The sequence below is a fragment of the Geotrypetes seraphini genome, chromosome 5 (assembly GCF_902459505.1).
Source record: "Geotrypetes seraphini chromosome 5, aGeoSer1.1, whole genome shotgun sequence".
Taxonomy (NCBI): domain Eukaryota; kingdom Metazoa; phylum Chordata; class Amphibia; order Gymnophiona; family Dermophiidae; genus Geotrypetes; species Geotrypetes seraphini.
The window spans coordinates 145387511-145406505 of NC_047088.1; the positions used below are offsets into that span (position 1 = coordinate 145387511).

An 18995-nucleotide genomic window follows, 5' to 3' on the forward strand; every position below is an offset into this window, starting at 1 on the left:
CTACGGTGTGGAACGCTATCAAAAGCTTTACTGAAGTCCAAGTACACGACGTCCAAGGACTCTCCCAGATCTAGTTTTCTTGTGACCCAGTCAAAGAAGTTAATTAGATTGGAATGGCAGGACCTACCCTTGGTAAATCCATGTTGGTGGGGATCCCGTAGATTCTCCTCGCTCAGGATTGTATCTAATTCATGTTTAAGTAGTGTTTCCATGAGTTTACTCACTATCGATGTGAGACTCACTGGTCTGTAATTTGCAGCTTCTGCCCTGCAACCCTTTTTGTGCAGTGGAGTGACATTAGCTGTTTTCTAGTCCAAGGGGACTCTCCCTGAACTCAGTGATAGATTGAACAGCACTGATAATGGTTCCGCTAGGACATCACACAACTCTCTGAGCACCCTGGGATGTAGATTGTCCGGTCCCATGGCCTTGTTCACCTTGAGACTTGATACTTCGCGGTGTGAACTCGAAATTCCAAAACGGGTCCTGCGAGCTTTGCCTTGCCTGCAATTGTGGACCGGACCCCGGCGCCTCGTAAGTGAAGACTGAGCAGAAGTATTCATTTAGAAGTTCTGCTTTATCAGAGTCTGATTCTACATAATTCCCGTCTGGCTTTCTTCGTTTGTGAGGACTAGGTCCAGTATCGCCTGATCCAATACCAGTTGTTTGAGTCATGCTCCTTTTATGGAGGTTAATAGCCTTCTGCTGCCACTGGTTGTCGCTGAAAGTGTGTTCCAATCTGCATTGGGCATATTGAAGTCTCCTAACAGTACAGTGTCCCCACGTAAAGTGATATTCTCTATGTCCTTGATTAATTCTATGTCCTTGTCTTCCAGTTGTTTTGGAGGTCTGTATACTATACCAAGATACAGCCATTTTTCGGTACCCCTGGCCAGGTTCACCCAAAGGGATTCTCCGGTGTACTTGACATCTGTGATTCTGGTAGTTTTGATGTCCTCTTTAGTGTATAGTGCTATCCCTCCTCCTAACTTTCCTTCTCTGTCTCGACAAAATAAGTTGTAACCTGGTATGGCCATGTCCCACTCATGAGAGTCCGTGAACCAAGTCTCGGATATCGCCACCACATCTAGATCGGCGTTCCTTATTTCCGTCTCCAATTCTAGAATTTTGTTGCCTAAACTGTGAGCATTAACATACATAGCCCACCATACCTTATGTTTGCTAAGACCCTGTGGGGATTTTTCCGCCTAAGTTAGTACGACTCTTAAGGAATTGGTTGCAATGTGGGTACTTACCTCAGACTCAGAAGTAGAGTTGTGACTTACCTACTCCGGATGGTTACTTATTGCGCTGGTATGTGAGTGGATACCCTCCCCCAACTTACCTAGTTTAAAGCCCTGCGAAGTAGGTGGGCTAGTCGATGTCCGAAGACGTTTTTACCTCTACTGGTCAGGTGTAGTCCGTCTGGCCCCTGAAGTCCCTGCAGTGCCTTTCCATGGTTTAGGAATCCGAAGTTCATCTCCCTGCCCCATCCGTGTAGCCACTCATTAGTCCTCTGGATACGCTCATCCCTGGCTCTACCCTTTCCTCTGACTGAGAGGATCGAGGAGAAGACCACCTGCGGTCCCGATCGCCTCAGGTTCTCACCCAGGGCTCCAAAGTCTTTGGGTATGTCCTTCGGGGGGTGTTCCTGGCAGTGTCGTTCGTTCCGACGAGGATTTCTTATCAACTACCCTATGACTGTGTTGGGGAGGGGAAATCTGCAGCTCTGCTCCCTGGATCCCTCTACAGGGTAAGGAAGGAAAGTCAGGCAACTTGGCAGTTTGGGGTTTAAATGGACTAGAATGAGCAGTGTCTGCTTTTGACCTGTGCACTGCTCTGGGGACACTCCTAGCAGGCATAGACTGCATATAACAATGGCTGACACATCCTGTTTATCCTAGGACAGGGGTAGGCAATTCCGGTCCTTGAGAGCTGGAGCCAGGTCAGTTTTTCAGGATATCCACAATGAATATGTATGAGATGGATTTGAATGCACTACCTCCTTGAGATGCAAATCTATCTCATGCATATTTATTGTGGATATCCTGAAAACCTGACCTGGCTCCGGCTCTCGAGGATCAGAATTGCCTACCCCTGTCCTAGGAGAATGGAAAGTTCCATCTGCTGAATCAGAAACAAGTAGGGAAACAGTGAATGCCTTTCAAACTGCTCTGTTCAATTACATAGTGAGAGAACCCATGAGAGAAGGATCTGGTGTTCACAAATGGGAAAAGTGTGTCTAATACTCAAATGGGAACACACCTCATCAGCAGTGATTATAAAAAGTTGGTTTGATATAACTAAACTGAAGTAAGCCACATAAAACTCAATGTCCTGGATTTCAAATATGCTGACTTAAATAAAATGGGAGAGTTCCTGAGGAAACAGCTGATGAAATGGGAGAACATATAAAAAGTACAAAGATAGTGGTCCAGGCTGAATTAAGTTATAAAAATAGCTACAGATCTGTATGTAAGGAGAGTAAATAAGAGCAAGAGAAAATTGAAATTGATATGGTTCTCCAAACAAGTAACTGAAAAACTAGACAAAAGAGTTGATATTCATGAATTACAGAAAAACTCAAGAGAAGGAGTACAAACACATACAAAAAAACAAATACCAGATGAAACTCAAAGAAGTGAAAAGAGATATATAGTTGGATAAAGCACAAACAGATAACATATAGCTAGAAATTTAAGATTTTTTTCAGGTATACGTATTAGTGAAAGAAGGAAGGCAAAAAAAAATATAGAATCAAAAGAATGAAAATGATGGGAACCGCTATGTGGAGAGTGATAAGGATAAAGGAAATGTGCTACACAAATTCTTCTGTGCTGTGATCACAGCACAAAATCTGGAAGGATCATAACTGAGAATGGAGTAGATATCACATCATTCACATAAGTGAACAATTTGAAAAATCGAAGGTTGGCAAAGTCAAGGGACTGGATATTGAGGGAGTTCAGAGAGGTTCTGATGGGTCCTCTTAAAGATTAATACAATTCTGAAGATGGGAGAGATTACTTGGGATTGGAGAAAAATAGATGCGGTCCCTTTTCACAAAAGTGGTGACAAAGAAGCAAAATGGCAGATGAAATTTAATGTGGACAAATGCAAAGTGATGCACATTGGGAAGAATAACCCAAATCACAGTTCCATGATGCTAAGGTCCACCTTGGATCTGGGTGTCATCGTAGACAATATGATAAAACCTCCCACCCAATATGCGGTGGTGACCCGGCCAAAAAAGCAAACAGAATGCTAGGAATTATAAAAACGGATGATTAACAAGACTAAGAATGCTATAATGCCCCTGAATCGCTCCATAGTGTGACTTCATCTGGAGTATTGTATTCAGTTCTGGTCTCCTTATCTCAAGAAAGATATAGCAGCATTAGAAAAGGTTCAAAGAAGAATGACCATGACGATAAAGTGGATGGAACTCCGCTCATATTAGGAAATTCTCCCCTCATATCTCCCCTCAGCCGTCAGCTTAGAAAAGAGACGGCTGAGGGGAGATATGATTGAAGTCTACAAAATCCTGAGTGGAGTAGAACGGGTACAAGTAGATTGATTTTTCATTCCATCAAAAATTACAAAGACTAGAGGACACTCAATGAAGTTACAGGAAAATACTTTTTTAAACCAATAGGAGGAAATATTTTTCCACTCAGAGAATAGTTAAACTCTGGAACACATTGCCAGAGGTTGTGGTAAGAGTAGATAGCGTAGCTGTTTTAGGTTCAAGTTCAAGTTTATTAGTATTTGATGAATCGCTTAATCGGTTTGCTAAGCGATATACAAAATTATAAAAATAAAGTTAAATTACAAAAAGACAAACCAAGTGACATAATTTTTGAAGACGAGACAAATTTGAGTTGTGAGGAAAGGGGGGGGAAGTTACAACTTTTTTAGAAAAAACAAAAAAGGGAAAGAACAAGAGGGAACGAGGTAGTTAAAAATCTGAAAATATTAAACAAATCTAAAATTTAAATGTTAAAAGCATCTTTAAAAAGATGAGATTTTAAGAATTTTTTGAAGGAGGAGAGGTCTTTTTCATTTTTGTATTGTGGTAATGAGTTCCACCATTGGGGACCCATTACAGAAAACATATTGGCTCTTCTTGTGCCTACTATTTTCAGAGAGGGTATAGATAAAGATTTTGGAAGGTTGATCTGAGTGGGCGTATAGTGTTGTGGGGTGTTAACATCCTAGCTATAAATTGAGGTTCATTATAGGTTAGACTTTTAAATATTAACAGCATGACCTTAAAGAAAATACGATGGCTGATAGGGAACCAGTGAGAATCGATCAATAGTGGCGTAACATGGTCATATTTCTTGGCGTTGTGGATTAGTATAATAGCTGTATTTTGGATAAGTTGGAGTCTTCTTTTTTTCTTTTTGGGATATATTAAGTAGTAGTGAGTTGCAGTAGTCCATTTTAGGTATAACCAACAAATGAACCAGAATATTAATCGATTTGGGCTCAAGAAATTTGGCGATTGATCGTATTAAGCACAATTTATAAAAACATGTTTTGACTATGTTATTTATGTGTTCATGAAACAGTAATTTATCATCGATTATGACCCCAAGAATTTTTAAGGTGGAGACAAACTCTAGTGAGATGTTATTTAGGACAAATGGGGTCTTCAACCCTATGTCTTTTTTCTAGGTAAAGATCATGGATTTTGTTTTATTTATGTTTAGTGCTAATTTGTTTAAGTTGAGCCAGTTTTGTATTGTTTCTAGTTTTTTATTTATAGACAGAATGTCATTGTGATTTTCTGGGTCGAGAGGGTGAATAAGTTGAATATCGTCCGCATAGGAGAAGGAAGTAAAACCAATTGATTGGCAAAGACTCAGTAATGGGGAGAGGAAAATATTGAACAAAAGAGGCGACATAATAGATCCTTGGGGAATCCTGAAAGATGAAGAATAAGCATTAGAGTATTCGTCATGAAACTTAACAAGAGAAGTGCGGTTGAAGAGTTAAGAAGTGAACCAGTTAAGCACTTGGTCGCTAATGCCTATCGATTCTAGCCTATTGAGAAGTAAATCATGGTCTATTGTGTCGAACGCAGCGGATATGTCCAATGAAAACAGTACAACCGATTTGTGGTGGTCTAGAAAATAATGAATATTAGTTATTAAGCCAGTCAGTGAATATTCGGTGTTGTAAAATTTACGAAAACCTGTTTGGTTGGGGTGCAAAGCATTGGTTGTTTCAATGAAATCAGAAACCTGATTAAATATCAATTTTTCTGTTATTTTTGCCAAAAAGGGGATATTGGCAATTGGACGATAGTTTGTAGAGTCATTTATACTAGTTTTGTGGTATTTGAGTATCGGAGTGATGATAGCGGTTTTCCAGAGGGAAGGGACTGATGCGGTGAGTAAGCTTTTTAGGATGATTGAGTGAATAAAGGGTCCAAAACAATGAAATAATTTTTTTAAGTAAAATGGGGGAATAATTTCAGATCTGGAGCTTTTTAAGTTAATTTGTTGAAAAAGAGCTTCAATGTCTTTAAGGGAGGGAATTTTGAAATTAGAACATTTGGCTGTCGGAATGAATTCAGTTTGATGATTGCTCGTAAGATTACTAACTGAGTTGGAGAGAAATGTACTTCGGATGGTTTTGATTTTTTGATTGAATGGATCGGCTATCTCCTGTGCTTTTAAGGAAGATTTCTGAAGTGTGTTATTTCCTGTATTCTTCGGGTTAATGGATTTTAAAATGTTATATAGAGTAGCTGAGTTTTTTGCTTTATAGATTTTGTCTGAGTAATATTTATTTTTGGCCTGGTTAATTTTGGTTTTATAGATGGATGCCTTTTCTCTATAATTTAGAAGATTTATTTGGGATTTAGTATGGCACCATTTTCTTTCTAAAGCACGAAGCTGTTTTTTTATAAGATGGATCTCTGCCATGTACCATGGGTTGAATATTTTACGTGGCGATATAGTTTTAGAGATTTTTGGCGCTTTACTGTCTAAAAGAGAATGTAAGGAGGAGTTCCAAGTTGATAATTGGTCTTCAATTGAAATAGATGAAGTAGTTATAATGGATGGGTCGAAGAAGGGCAAAATATCTATAGTTTCTAGTTTGGAGAAGTCTCGATAAGCTTAGTTTCTGAAGGAGTTTGAAGTGTTATCGGTTTAAGAATATGAAGGTTGAGAGATATGAAATAATGATCAGACCAAGGAACTGGTGAGGCAAGTGGAACAGAGTGCTCAAAATATTGGTATTTAGGAGAAAAGATCATATCAAGAGTGTGATTGGCCGAATGAGTTGGGCCTACTATAATTGGTTGTAAGTTTAGAGGATTTAAGATGTTTAAAATATCCAAGGTATTAGTATTAGAGAGGTCGTCAAAATGGATATTAAAGTCACCTAAGACAAGATGGAGGAATGTAGAGGTACAGAAGTCAAATAGTAGATCTTGGAGCAAAGCTATTTTGTTTTGTCCTACTGGTGGAGGGACGTAGAGTAATAAAAAATTGAGGTTGGTGTTTGAGTTGAGCTTGAGGTGGAGATATTCAATGGTGGCATTTCCAATGGAGTGATCACTGAGGTTAATGAGATTATTTTGAAATATGACAGCTAGGCCGCCACCTTTACGATTGTGGTGATGATTCGAGAGGTATTCATAGTTAGGAGGACAACAATAGGAAATATATGCTTCATCGCCTTCGGTAAGCCAAGTTTCAGTAATAAAAAGCATGTGTATTCCCTGATGAAGAATGGTGTCTTTTAAAAGGTGATATTTGTTTTTGATGGATCTTGCATTGATGAGTCCTAATTTCAAGCTTTTATTTTTGAAAGAGACATTTATGATGGGGGTTGAAACAGTGGATACGGTACTGAGATTAGTAGGCAGCGGAAGAGTAGGGATTTCTAATAGAGAAGAGTGTCGAGGTGTTTTTGTTCTGTGATTTGAGGGACGATGGCCCCAAAAAACTGGAATACAGTGGTGCCTCACACAACGAACTTAATTCGTTCCAGGAGCAAGTTTGTTATGCGAAAAGTTCGTTATGTGAAACGCGTTTTCCCATAACAATACATGTTAAAAAAAATAATTCGTTCTGTAGCATAAAATATGCTAAGATGACATAAAAAAAGATAAATTTTTGGTTATTATTTTTATTTAGATACATCTAAAAACATAATTGTTTTTTAAAACAACACACATTTTTTAAATTTAAAGACAGACTAAGTAGAGTCTAATTTTACAGTGAGAGGGCAGAGTCTCAGCGGCAAAAACTGGGACTTAACTGTTCATTTTTTTTTTTTTCTACCGTGTTTCCCCGATGATAAGGCAGGGCCATCAAATAAGACAGCCCCCCCTTTTTAGAAAAAAATGTAAAATAAGGCACCCCCCCGCAAATAAGCCACCCACCGATACCTGCGCTTACCCGAATCGGGTGGTACGGTGGGTGACTCCGTGTGGTCCCTGGCACCCCCGACACGATCGGGGCAAGAGGGAGCTCAAGCCCTCTTGCCCCCCCGACTCCCCGACACGATCGGGGCAAGAGGGAGCTCAAGCCCTCTTGCCCCCCCCCGACTCCCCGACACGATCGGGGCAAGAGGGAGCTCAAGCCCTCTTGCCCCCCCGACTCCCCGACACGATCGGGGCAAGAGGGAGCTCAAGCCCTCTTGCCCCCCCGACTCCCCGACACGATCGGGGCAAAAGGGAGCTCAAGCCCTCTTGCCCCCCCGACTCCCCGACACGATCGGGGCAAAAGGGAGCCCAAGTCCTCTTGCCCCGCCGATTCCCCAACTCCCCGACAATATCGGGCCAGGAGGGAGCCCAAGTCCTCCTGGCCACGGCGACCCCCTAACCCCACCCTGCACTACATTACGGGCAGGAGGGATCCCAGGCCCTCCTGCCCTCGACGCAAACCCCCCTCCCCCCAACGACCGCCCCCCCCAAGAACCTCCGACCGCCCCCCCAGCCGACCCGCGACCCCCCTGGCCAACCCCCACGACACCCCCAACCCCCTTCCCCGTACCTTTCTGTAGTTGGCCGGACAGACGGGAGCCAAACCCGCCTGTCCGGCAGGCAGCCATCGACGGAATGAGGCCGGATTGGCCCATCCGTCCCAAAGCTCCGCCTACTGGTGGGGCCTAAGGCGCCTGGGCCAATCAGAATAGGCCCGGGAGCCTTAGGTCCCTCCTGGGGGCAGGGCCTGAGGCACATGGTCGGGTTGGGCCCATGTGCCTCAGGCCCCGCCCCCAGGAGGGACCTAAGGCTCCCGGGCCTATTCTGATTGGCCCAGGCGCCTTAGGCCCCACCAGTAGGCGGAGCTTTGGGACGGATGGGCCAATCCGGCCTCATTCCGTCGTTGGCTGCCTGCCGGACAGGCGGGTTTGGCTCCCGTCTGTCCGGCCAACTACAGAAAGGTACGGGGAAGGGGGTTGGGGGTGTCGTGGGGGTCGGCCAGGGGGGTCGCGGGTCGGCTGGGGGGGCGGTCGGAGGTTCTTGGGGGGGGGCGGTCGTTGGGGGGAGGGGGGGTTTGCGTCGAGGGCAGGAGGGCCTGGGATCCCTCCTGCCCGTAATGTAGTGCAGGGTGGGGTTAGGGGGTCGCAGTGGCCAGGAGGACTTGGGCTCCCTCCTGGCCCGATATTGTGTGGGGAGTTGGGGAATCGGCGGGGCAAGAGGGCTTGGGCTCCTTTTTGCCCCGATCGTGTCGGGGAGTCGGGGGGGCAAGAGGGAACCAGGCGGAGAGAGGGCAGTTAAGCGCAGTGCCTGCGCGGAAGGATGCAGCTCGGGCGACTTCGTTGTGTGAAACGAAGTTCGTTGTACGGATCAAGACATAAAGTTCGTTGTGCGCAGCATTCGCTGTGCGAGGCGTCCGTTATGCGAGGCACCACTGTATTATTAGTAGTTGTAGTTGTAAGCATGTTGAAATTTGGGGAGATGCTAAGGGGGTAATTTAAGAATCCGGTGAGAAAAATGTAAAGAAAGAAGAAAAATATGTGCCAATGTTTATGGCTAGTTGGAACCCAAGTATGGGTGTTAGGTTGAAGTTAAAGTTTGATTTTAGCGGCGCCCTCAGTTTACGCACGAAGGAGCGCGCAAAAGGAGCAGATCCTACTCCTTTTGCGTGCACCTCTGCAGCATGCGTCTCAGGAAGCCCGAATAAGTAGGGCATCAGCTGACCTGGTGGGGGAGGAGTCCGGCGCGCCGCCGTGAAGCGGCGGCAGAAGAGGAGAACAACAGTAGGCTGGTGGGGGAGGAGTCCAGCGCGCCACCGCTTCACGGCGGCAGAAAGGGAGAGCAACGGTAGGCTGGAGTCCAGCGCGCAAAAATATATGATCATGTCACACCACTCCTAATAAAAGCACACTGGCTTCCCATACCACATAGAATAGTCTAAAATTGCGCTCTTAACTTTCAAAGTGATTAACAACAATCAACCAGATTTCCTTAATAATTTTTTATTCCATATGCTTCTTCCAGAATACTCAGATCCCAGTCACAAAATCCACTTGCCATTCCTTCACTTCACATTCTAAGCACCACACATACATCAAATTTTGCAGTTATAGCACCAACCCTTTGGAATTCATTACCTACTGAACTACAACCAGAAAACTCTCTAGAAAAATGTAAAGGTAAACTTAAAACATTCATTTTTAAAAGATGCCTTTAATCTTTAATCCTCTTTCATCTTAGCATTTTGACTCTTTCCTGCTCCGACTTTCACATGAGACCCCTCTTCCCAATGTATTTTCCCTTTCCTGTATCTCTTTACTTTTTAAGATGGATTTCCTACCTCCAACCCTTTTGTTCTAGTTAGTCCTGTTAGACTCTTGTTTATCACCCTTTTCTTTTAATAAATTTTTTTTGTGTATAAATTATTTTAGAATGTTAAACCGCCTAGAAGTATGATAGGTGGTATATCACATTTTAAATAAACTTGAAACTTGATACTCCTTGGGTTTTGGCCAGGTACTAGGAACCTGGATTGGCCACAGTGAGGGTGGGCTACTGGGCTTGATGGACCATTGGACTGACCCAGTAAAGGTATTCTTATAAGTCTGATGTTTGTGCCAGGCAAGATGGTAAAGACTATTATAATGAATAAAAATGACAGTACATATACATAATGTACAATTCAGCTGAGAGAAATTGTCTCACAGCGTTACCACCCTTCATTCACACTTATGGTTTATTTTTCATTTAATTTTTCACTGTTCCTCAGCGGGCCACCACACACTCAAACGTTCTCATAGGGCATGGCTTTACGCTCCCACTCCTCATTGGAACCAGCATGTGTTTTTTATATATACTTCTTGCGCTTACTTTATAAATAAATTATATATACTAAAAGTACTTAGCTTTTAGCGAGACGCTGTGCAGGGGAGTTTGTGTGAGTACACCGACATGTTTCGCCCGTGCAAATTAATGGGCTTTATCAAGGTTCCCACTCCCTCTCACCAACATTCAGCCACCATAGCGTCAAAACGAAATCGTTTCGTTTTGACGCTATGGTGGCTGAATGTTGGTGAGAGGGAGTGGGAACCTTGATAAAGCCCATTAATTTGCACAGGCAAAACATGTCGGTGTACTCACACAAACTCCCCTGCACAGCGTCTCGCTAAAAGCTAAGTACTTTTAGTATATATAATTTATTTATAAAGTAAGCGCAAGAAGTATATATAAAAAACACATGCTGGTTCCAATGAGGAGTGGGAGCGTAAAGCCATGCCCTATGAGAACGTTTGAGTGTGTGGTGGCCCGCTGAGGAACAGTGAAAAATTAAATGAAAAATAAACCATAAGTGTGAATGAAGGGTGGTAACGCTGTGAGACAATTTCTCTCAGCTGAATTGTACATTGTCTACATTGTCTAGATTGTCTAGATTCTTCATTCTAAAAGACTTTATTATAATAGTGCTTAAGTTTACAGTACATATACATAAGCATGGATTAATGAAAGAAAGCCAATATGGATTTAGTCAAGGGAAATCTTGCCTCACCAATCTACTGCACTTCTTTGATAGGGTGAATGAACATGTGGATAAAAGTGAGTCAGTTGATATCGTATATTTGGATTTTTAAAAGGCATTTGACACTTCTGAGGAAATTAGAAAGTCATGAGATATGAGATAATGTCCTATTATGGATTAAGAACTAGTTGAAAGACAGAAAACAGAGAGTAGGTTTAAATGATAAATATTCTTAATATAGATCGGTAAATGGTGGGGTTCCTCAAGGGTCTGTGCTGGGACCACTGCTTTTTAACATATTTATCAATGATCTAGAAATGGGAATAACTAGTGAAATAATTAATTTGCTGATGACACAAAGTTGTTCAAAGTTATTAAATTGCAGGAGGATTGTGAAAAATTGCAAGAGGACTTTGTGAGAATGGGAGATTGGGCATCAAAATAACAGATGACATTTAATGTGAACAAGTGCAAAGTGATACATCTGGAAAAGAGGAACCCAAATGATAGCTATGTGATGCAGGGTTCCACATTAGGAATCACAGCCAAGGAAAAGGATCTAAGTACATAAATCATAATTGTGTGTTCCTTTCTCACTGCCAGACCATAACAATGGTTCAAACTAGCCTTCCCCAACCCTGCACAAGTACTTTGGAAGAAACTGCATGAATCCACATTCACATACCAGGGACCAAAGGTATGGAACAACCTCCTGCTTCACCTGTGACAAACTCGCATATACTGTATCTTCAGGAAAATATTAGACTCACCTTTTCTCCTTGAACCAATAACATTAACTACACTCTACCTGACTAACCTTCAACCCAAGTTCATGTACTCTGACCACATATCTTCATGAACCACATCACATCCTATTGTAAATCACAATGATCCTTATTGTGAACCACATTGCATCCTAGTTGAAAATGTATGGTATGGTATCTCCTCTTTCTAAAGTAGACTACAGCAGCTTTACCTTTTCCCAGACTCCACACATTTTTCTTACGCTGATACTATTAACATGAAAAAGCTACACCACTGCATTTTCTGCCATTCTGATTATTCCTAAATGGATTATAAACCAGTAAGGCCAAATCTCACCCATGGGACTCACTGAAACATGTCTCCATGATAGCCTCTACCATTAGGGCTTGAATGGAAATTTTACTGCTTAGGCAATGAACATTTGTACTCATAGCTTTCCAGCTGTTTTCCCTAGGCTTATTAATATTTCATATAGCTTTGAATTTGCTTTCATCTTCTACCTTTATACTCCAGAATAGCCATTTTCTGGATTGTTCTAAAGCCTCCCTTTGTTGTGGGTCAGAACTTCAAATAAACTCTTTTATATCTACCACCCCATTTTCTAGTTTAAATATGATCTGAATTTTTAAATCAGGTTCCATTCTTGAAAGAGAGAGAGAGAGAGAGAGACCATCATTGTAATGTAGCCTTTTATTATTCCATTTATGGTCCCAGAACTCAATAAATCTAAATCATTCTTTGTATTAGGTTTTAAGCTACTTATTTAAGTCAGCTGTCTGACACATATACAGATATTGAAGGAATTAGCAATGATGATCTCTATTTGAGGATAATTCAGGTATAATATTTTACAATGGAATAACTCAACACACAGAAACCCAAACAGCATCTGTTAACTCTTCCAAGTCCATGCACAGTTGAACACATTTGCAAGTCAACTTGCAATCTTAATCCAAGCCTTCTTAAAATAATCTATTACTTCCAAACAGTTATGATCTGTTTTGCAACAATGCATAATTACAGCAGGCCTAGGAGTAGAAACACTTAGAAGCTGCAATTTGTAAAAAAGGAAAAAAAAATAAATAAATAAATAAATATACATATATATATATATACACACACACATATACACACAGTATACAGATATATGTAGTTAGTTACATGCCATCGACTCATGTTTGAGTCCTAGTGATAAATCTAAAAAGAGACCAGTTTTGTACTAGTTCAGGAAGGTCCTCCAGCATCATTCAACATGTACAGCCATCTGATTGTAAGTAGCTCTCTTCGTCTGGTTCCTTCGATCTTCCTGAACATAATATCCTTCTCCAATGATCTCTGTCTTCTGAGAGTGTAACCAAAATAAGACAGTCGTAACTTTAGTTACATCTATATCTGAGGTATATATATATATATAAAGTTACAACTGTCTTATTTTGGTTACATTGTCAGAAGACAGATATCATTGGAGAAGGATATTATGTGTGTATGTATATATAACAACAAAACAACAAAAATTTGAATGGTACTATATTGATAAAATAAACAAATAACAAAAACCATTCACAGAACTCAAAAAAGAGACACGGATTCCAAAGCTATTTGTTCAATCGATTTGTAAAACAAAGAATCTACACAGCTCTGCTAATTCAACCAGTAACCTTAAGAACTATATAGCTTTCCATTTCTTTCATTATGTAAGATTGTATTATTGACTTTGATTGTAACCTCTTCGCTGATTGGCCAGCGCATCTTGTTGTAAACCGCCTCAAACTTCCATGACTTTGGCGGTATATAAGAATAAAATTATTATTACTAGGACAGACCGAAGATCCATCAAGCCCAGTATCCTGTTTCTGACAGTGGCTAACCCAGGTCCCAAATACCTAGCTAAATCCGAAGTAGTAAAACAAATTTTATGCTGCTCATCCTAGGAATAAGCAGTGGATTTCCCCAAGCCACCTCAATAACGGCCTATGGACTTCTATTGACATCATTTATTTTCAAACTCCTTATGATGGCAGCTCGGGGTCCCCTTCCTATTTTTGAAAGCTTGGGGAAAAGTGAGCTACAAGATTAATGTTGCAACAGTTAGAAGAAAATTCCTATTGAGGGAAATGGTAGTTAACCTGAATGATTTACAAGGTTTTTAATAAGGGTTTGAAAATTTTGTTTACCATCTGATTTGTTTATATGATTATAACTCTATATGTTAGAATGCATCTCTAAGATCATATGTTATTAGGGCTGTATATTGATTAAAATTTTTAATTGCAAGATTAATCATTATTAAGGGGTCCTTTTACTAAAGGGGTCATTTCTTCCTATATAGTGAAATATATAGATAGCAGATGTAAATTCTTAAAACTGACACATTGTTCAATTCAGTTGTCTCATAGAAAGGCAATATATCAAATATCATTATCCCCTTTTATTTTATTATTTATTTATTCAATTATAAATATACAAATTCCAATATATTTATAAAGAAAAAAGAAAGACTTAAACACAAGTTAAACAGGAAACAAACAAACAAAAGATAAAATAAAACTCAATATGAGATTATCAGTCTCTCTAATAAAGCCCATATTATGGGAGAAGCAATTCATATTCCATCATGGGATCTGATAGATATCAAAGGTAACATAAAAAATAATATCAATAGAGCAGTGTTACATCTTCTACAATATTTTAAGGACTACGTCCTCGTGGAGGAACTGGAAGGAATTACTCCTTTCCCCTCTAGTAAAAACCATAATTGAGAGAGGTAAAAAAAATATATATACAAATGTTGATCCAAAAGGATCAATCATTTACAGGGATATCTAAGCTGAAATTTAGCTCCCAACGACAGTACGGAATGTCTCAATTGTAGGAACCCTTTCCTTCTGGTCTGAGTTAACTTTGAAACATCTGGGAACATGGAGATCTTAGAGTTCATAAAGGTCACTTCTTTAAGCCTAAACAAGAGCCTAAGAAGTGCTTCTTTGTGTTGTTGAAAGACAAAAGTCATCAGAAGCGTAGAGTATGAAATGGCTTCGTCCTCTGAGGTTTCTAATATTCTTGTTAAGTCCATTAGATTCGCTGGATCAGGTGAGACCTCAGGTTGAGAGACCTTCTTAGATACTGGAAGGTAATATATTCTGTGTAAAGGTGGAAGTCCAGACTCCGGGTATTTAAACTATTCCTTAAGAAATTTATAAAATAAATCTCTAGGAAACATTGCTAGTACTTTAGGAAAGTTAAGTATTCACAAATTTAACATTATAGTGTAATTTTCCCATTATCCCAATTATTAAATTAAAAATAAAATAATTTATCTTACCTTTGTTGTCTGGTGATTTTATCTTTCTAATTATCTCGTTCCGCATCTCTGGTTCTGCTTCCCTGTGCTCTGAACTCTATTTCCAGGGTGTCCTGTCTATTTACTCTTTTTCTCCTAATTACTTCCAGTTCTATAGTCATCTTCCACAATAAACTTTTCTTCCACTTTTCTTCTTCCTTTTCAAATATCTAGTTTCCATCTCTTCTCTTCCCTGCCATTCATAGGCACCATCATCTCCCTCCTCTCCGCTTCCATGGGTACCCTTCTTGTCCCTTCTCTCTTCACTCCCCACCACTCCATTATCAACATTTCTCTCTTTCCCTCCCCTATCACCATCTCCCTTGATTTTTCCATTCCTATTTCCAGAATCTGACCCTCTCAAACAGAAATGACAAGCCTTACCAAACACCACAGCTCATAGAGCAGGGTAAGTTCTTAAACTTATTTTTGCCCCATCTGTTTTGGAATCTCATGAGCCTTGTACCCTTACAGACTTTTCCACAGTGGGAAGTGGAATGCCTACCAGTAGGAGGGCATAAACATCCCTCCTACTAACTTATAAATAAGGTAAGGGGGTGGGTCGGGTGGGTTGGGGAGGTCTGGGTGGTCGAGGCAGGAGGGAGTGGGCAACCCTCTGCCATCATCAGGGGCAGGCCCAGAAATATTTTTTTTAAATGGGGACAAATATTGTGCGTGTGTTACAGACGCACATCTATGTCAATTAAAAACAAATAAAGTCTTCCTGCCATGAATAGTTGAGTTGCAGGAGGCTGCTTCAAGACTTCCCTTGCTGGTTCTGCGCATGTGTTAGATGCTTTTCCAATGACTGATTAGATGAGATTATGGCGGATCTACGTGAAACTCATTTGCATGCAAAATTATTTCAACATCAATCACTGTTTTGAAATCGGACAATTTGCTAGCACTATAGCATCCTGACAGATTTTACTGGCGACATTAGAGAATCCGGGTCACATATTCACTTACATATATTCATACCAAATTAGAGCAATAGGCAGACACTGTGGCACACATACACAGAAGCAGCTTTGTAAAAGCTTTCTGTTCTAAATACTGTACATTGGTAAAAAACCTATTTCTATATAAAATATCTTTTTCCATGCCATATCTGTCTGTTGTCTTATTGTGCTACAACCCCAGTGCCTCTAAGAAGTGCTCCTGGGACCAAAAGAAAAGGAATCAAGAACAAGACTAAAGAAAAAGATTACGCCATATATAAAATTTCTCCCACTGTGGCCATATTAATGGCAATAACTATTCATTATACACATTCAGGTTTACAGACTTGCTTTCTGAGTACTTTCCCTCTTGTTTTTCTACTCTGATAGCTTAATATTTAACCATAACACACACAGATCATCAACAAAAATGAAAGTTGATTAAAACTCCATTTCTCCAGTGATATAATGTGCTTTAACACCAGGGCAACTGATATATCAAAGAGTCTTTTTAACTGGCTTGAATAATAACCCAATAAATTTCAAGATCTAAAGGCAATACATCAATATTCAGCTAGGGTGGGCACTGTATAAAGTTAATTGCCAGCCCTGGTATATATTTCTGCATATATTCAGCAGACCTATTTATTTAGTGTCACTAAATCTGAGTCTAAACAGTGACTGGCATTACCAAATATCCATGTAAACCAGGCCTAAATTAAAGAAATTAACTTATCCATGTAGCAGCTAAATACTGCTGTTAAATGGCTAGTTTCTCGCACTGCTTTTACCCCTCCCCTAACCTGAAGGCTGTTCCTGCTAAACTGAACAGGAATCCTCTAATTGTACTGTTGCTAGTGGGTGGTGGTGCTTCAATATTATTTTTTAAATCACTAGGGATAGGGGCAAGCAAGTTCCCCTAATAGACTTTGCCTGTCCCCCCTCACTATAGAAAATGTGAAAGTGGAACAGCACCCCACCCTAGTAGGACTGTAAGTGAAGAACTCCCGCTCAGCTTAGAGGAAACAGTGACCCTGACCCTTTTAATATGAATATTGTATAGTTTAGTGACTTTAATAACCTGATATTATCCAGATAATTTTTTTTAAATTTACAGATAGGCAAGTTATGTTTTTACCACTCACTGGCAAACACATAGCTCATTCAGAATATTAGACCCAGTATATTTCAATAAGCCTTCTTCAAGTTCAAGAATGCCATTAATACTAGCCCAGACTAATGATCAACATTGAAAAATTACTAGGCAAGAAAAAAAAACGATGTTCACATGTGCCCAGGCTATAATTACAAAAACCAGCATTTCACTTAATTACTAGCATTGACCTTATACAGACTTCCAAATAGCTTTAATGCCAGACAAATTATAATAATTGTAAAACTGTAGCAGAGGCTACCGCTCTGCTGGATTTAAGGATAAAAAGGCCAACTGTAACTCTGAGACAAAATTTTGCCCCGTGCTACCATGCATCTTGAATTGTCATGTTCCTATGTTTCCTCTTAGGTTGTACAAACTTAAATAATTTAGAACATATCCTAATTCAAAATATTCTAGGTATTCTAAGCAGTGGTGAAGTAATTGAGGGGGGGAGGATCTGCCCCAGGCACCATCTTGGAATCAGTGGTGCAGCAAGGGTGAGGGGCGCCCCCCCTTAACCTCTTCTCCACTCCATCCCCCACTCCTTCCCTACCGTTACCACACACGCATATTCCCTTCCCTCATACCTGTCTAACATTCATGGCATGAGCAGCAACCCCAACCTGCTGCTCACGCTAGCGTCTTACTTTGGTCTCACTTCCTGGACCCACATTTTTTTTTTTTTTTTTTTTATATTGTCTTAAAATTTATGTATGCAAGATTTTGTAAACCGTTTAGGTTACGACAGTATAGAAATTAAAAAAAAAAAAAAAAAAGTTACGGGAGTTGAGAAGGTATGCGTGCAGCAGGAGGGGGCAGGTAAGGAGCAGATGGGGGCTGGAGAAGAGGGCGAGGGAGGGCCACCACCACCCTGGGTGCCTCTCACCCTTGCCATACCACTGATTCTAAGAATACCATGTACTGGATAAAAAGCATGGAGGGACAAATAAGGCTCAATTTCAAAAGAAATTATTAATCCACACCAGTGAGGTTGCTTTAGCCCCAGTAAGCCGCACTTCAGTTACTGGAAAAATAATGGAAGCGTTGCTGAAGGCGTGGATAGTGAAATTCATAGAATCTAACAGGTTACAAGATCTGAGACAATATGGCTTTACTAAGGGTAAATCGTGCCAAACAACTCTGATTGAATTCAGTGGCACAGCGAGGGTAGGTTTTGCTCCTCACCCCCCCACCCCCAGCTCCTTCAGTGCAAAGAACGGTAGAGTGATGCATTTGGGGAGCAGAAATATGAGGGAAATGTATATGCTAGGAGGTGAGAGGCTGATTTGAATAGATGAGAGGGACCTCGAGGTGATAGTGACTAAGGATCTGAAGGCGATTAAGTAGTGTGACAAGGCAGTGGCAGCAGCCAGGAGGATTCTAGGCTCTATAGAGAGAGGCGTAACCAACAGAAGAAAGCCCTTGTACAGGTCGGTGAATCCCCACTGTGTTTGGTTTTGGAGGCTGTATCTGGCCAAGGATATGCGAAGACTTGAAGTGGTCCAGAGGAAGGCAACAAAAATAGTAGAGGTTTTACGACAAAGGATTACGCATCCCTGCTGGCTGCTTACTCTGTCACAGCTTGTAAATTGTACAAAGAACTTTAAATTCAATTTGAGTAGCCACTGGTAACCAGTGAAGATTAACTAAAACTGGTGTAATGTGGTCAAATCTTGAGGCCCCACAATTAAGTGGGCCACTACATTTTGTATCAGTTGCAAAGCTTGAATTGCATTTTTCGGTAAGCTAATGGAATTTATTATATCAAAATACTGTATGTCATAACTCTTTAATATCACATAGAAATTATCACATAGAAATTGAAAATAAAT

At 40.6% G+C, this 18995-nt stretch overlaps 1 protein-coding gene across 4 annotated transcripts in view; it reads right to left on the minus strand.

The window, feature by feature from the left end:
* The window catches only part of PARD3B (par-3 family cell polarity regulator beta), a 1834390-nt gene that overhangs the window by 643513 nt on the left and 1171882 nt on the right, over positions 1 to 18995 (minus strand). The window lies entirely within an intron of this gene.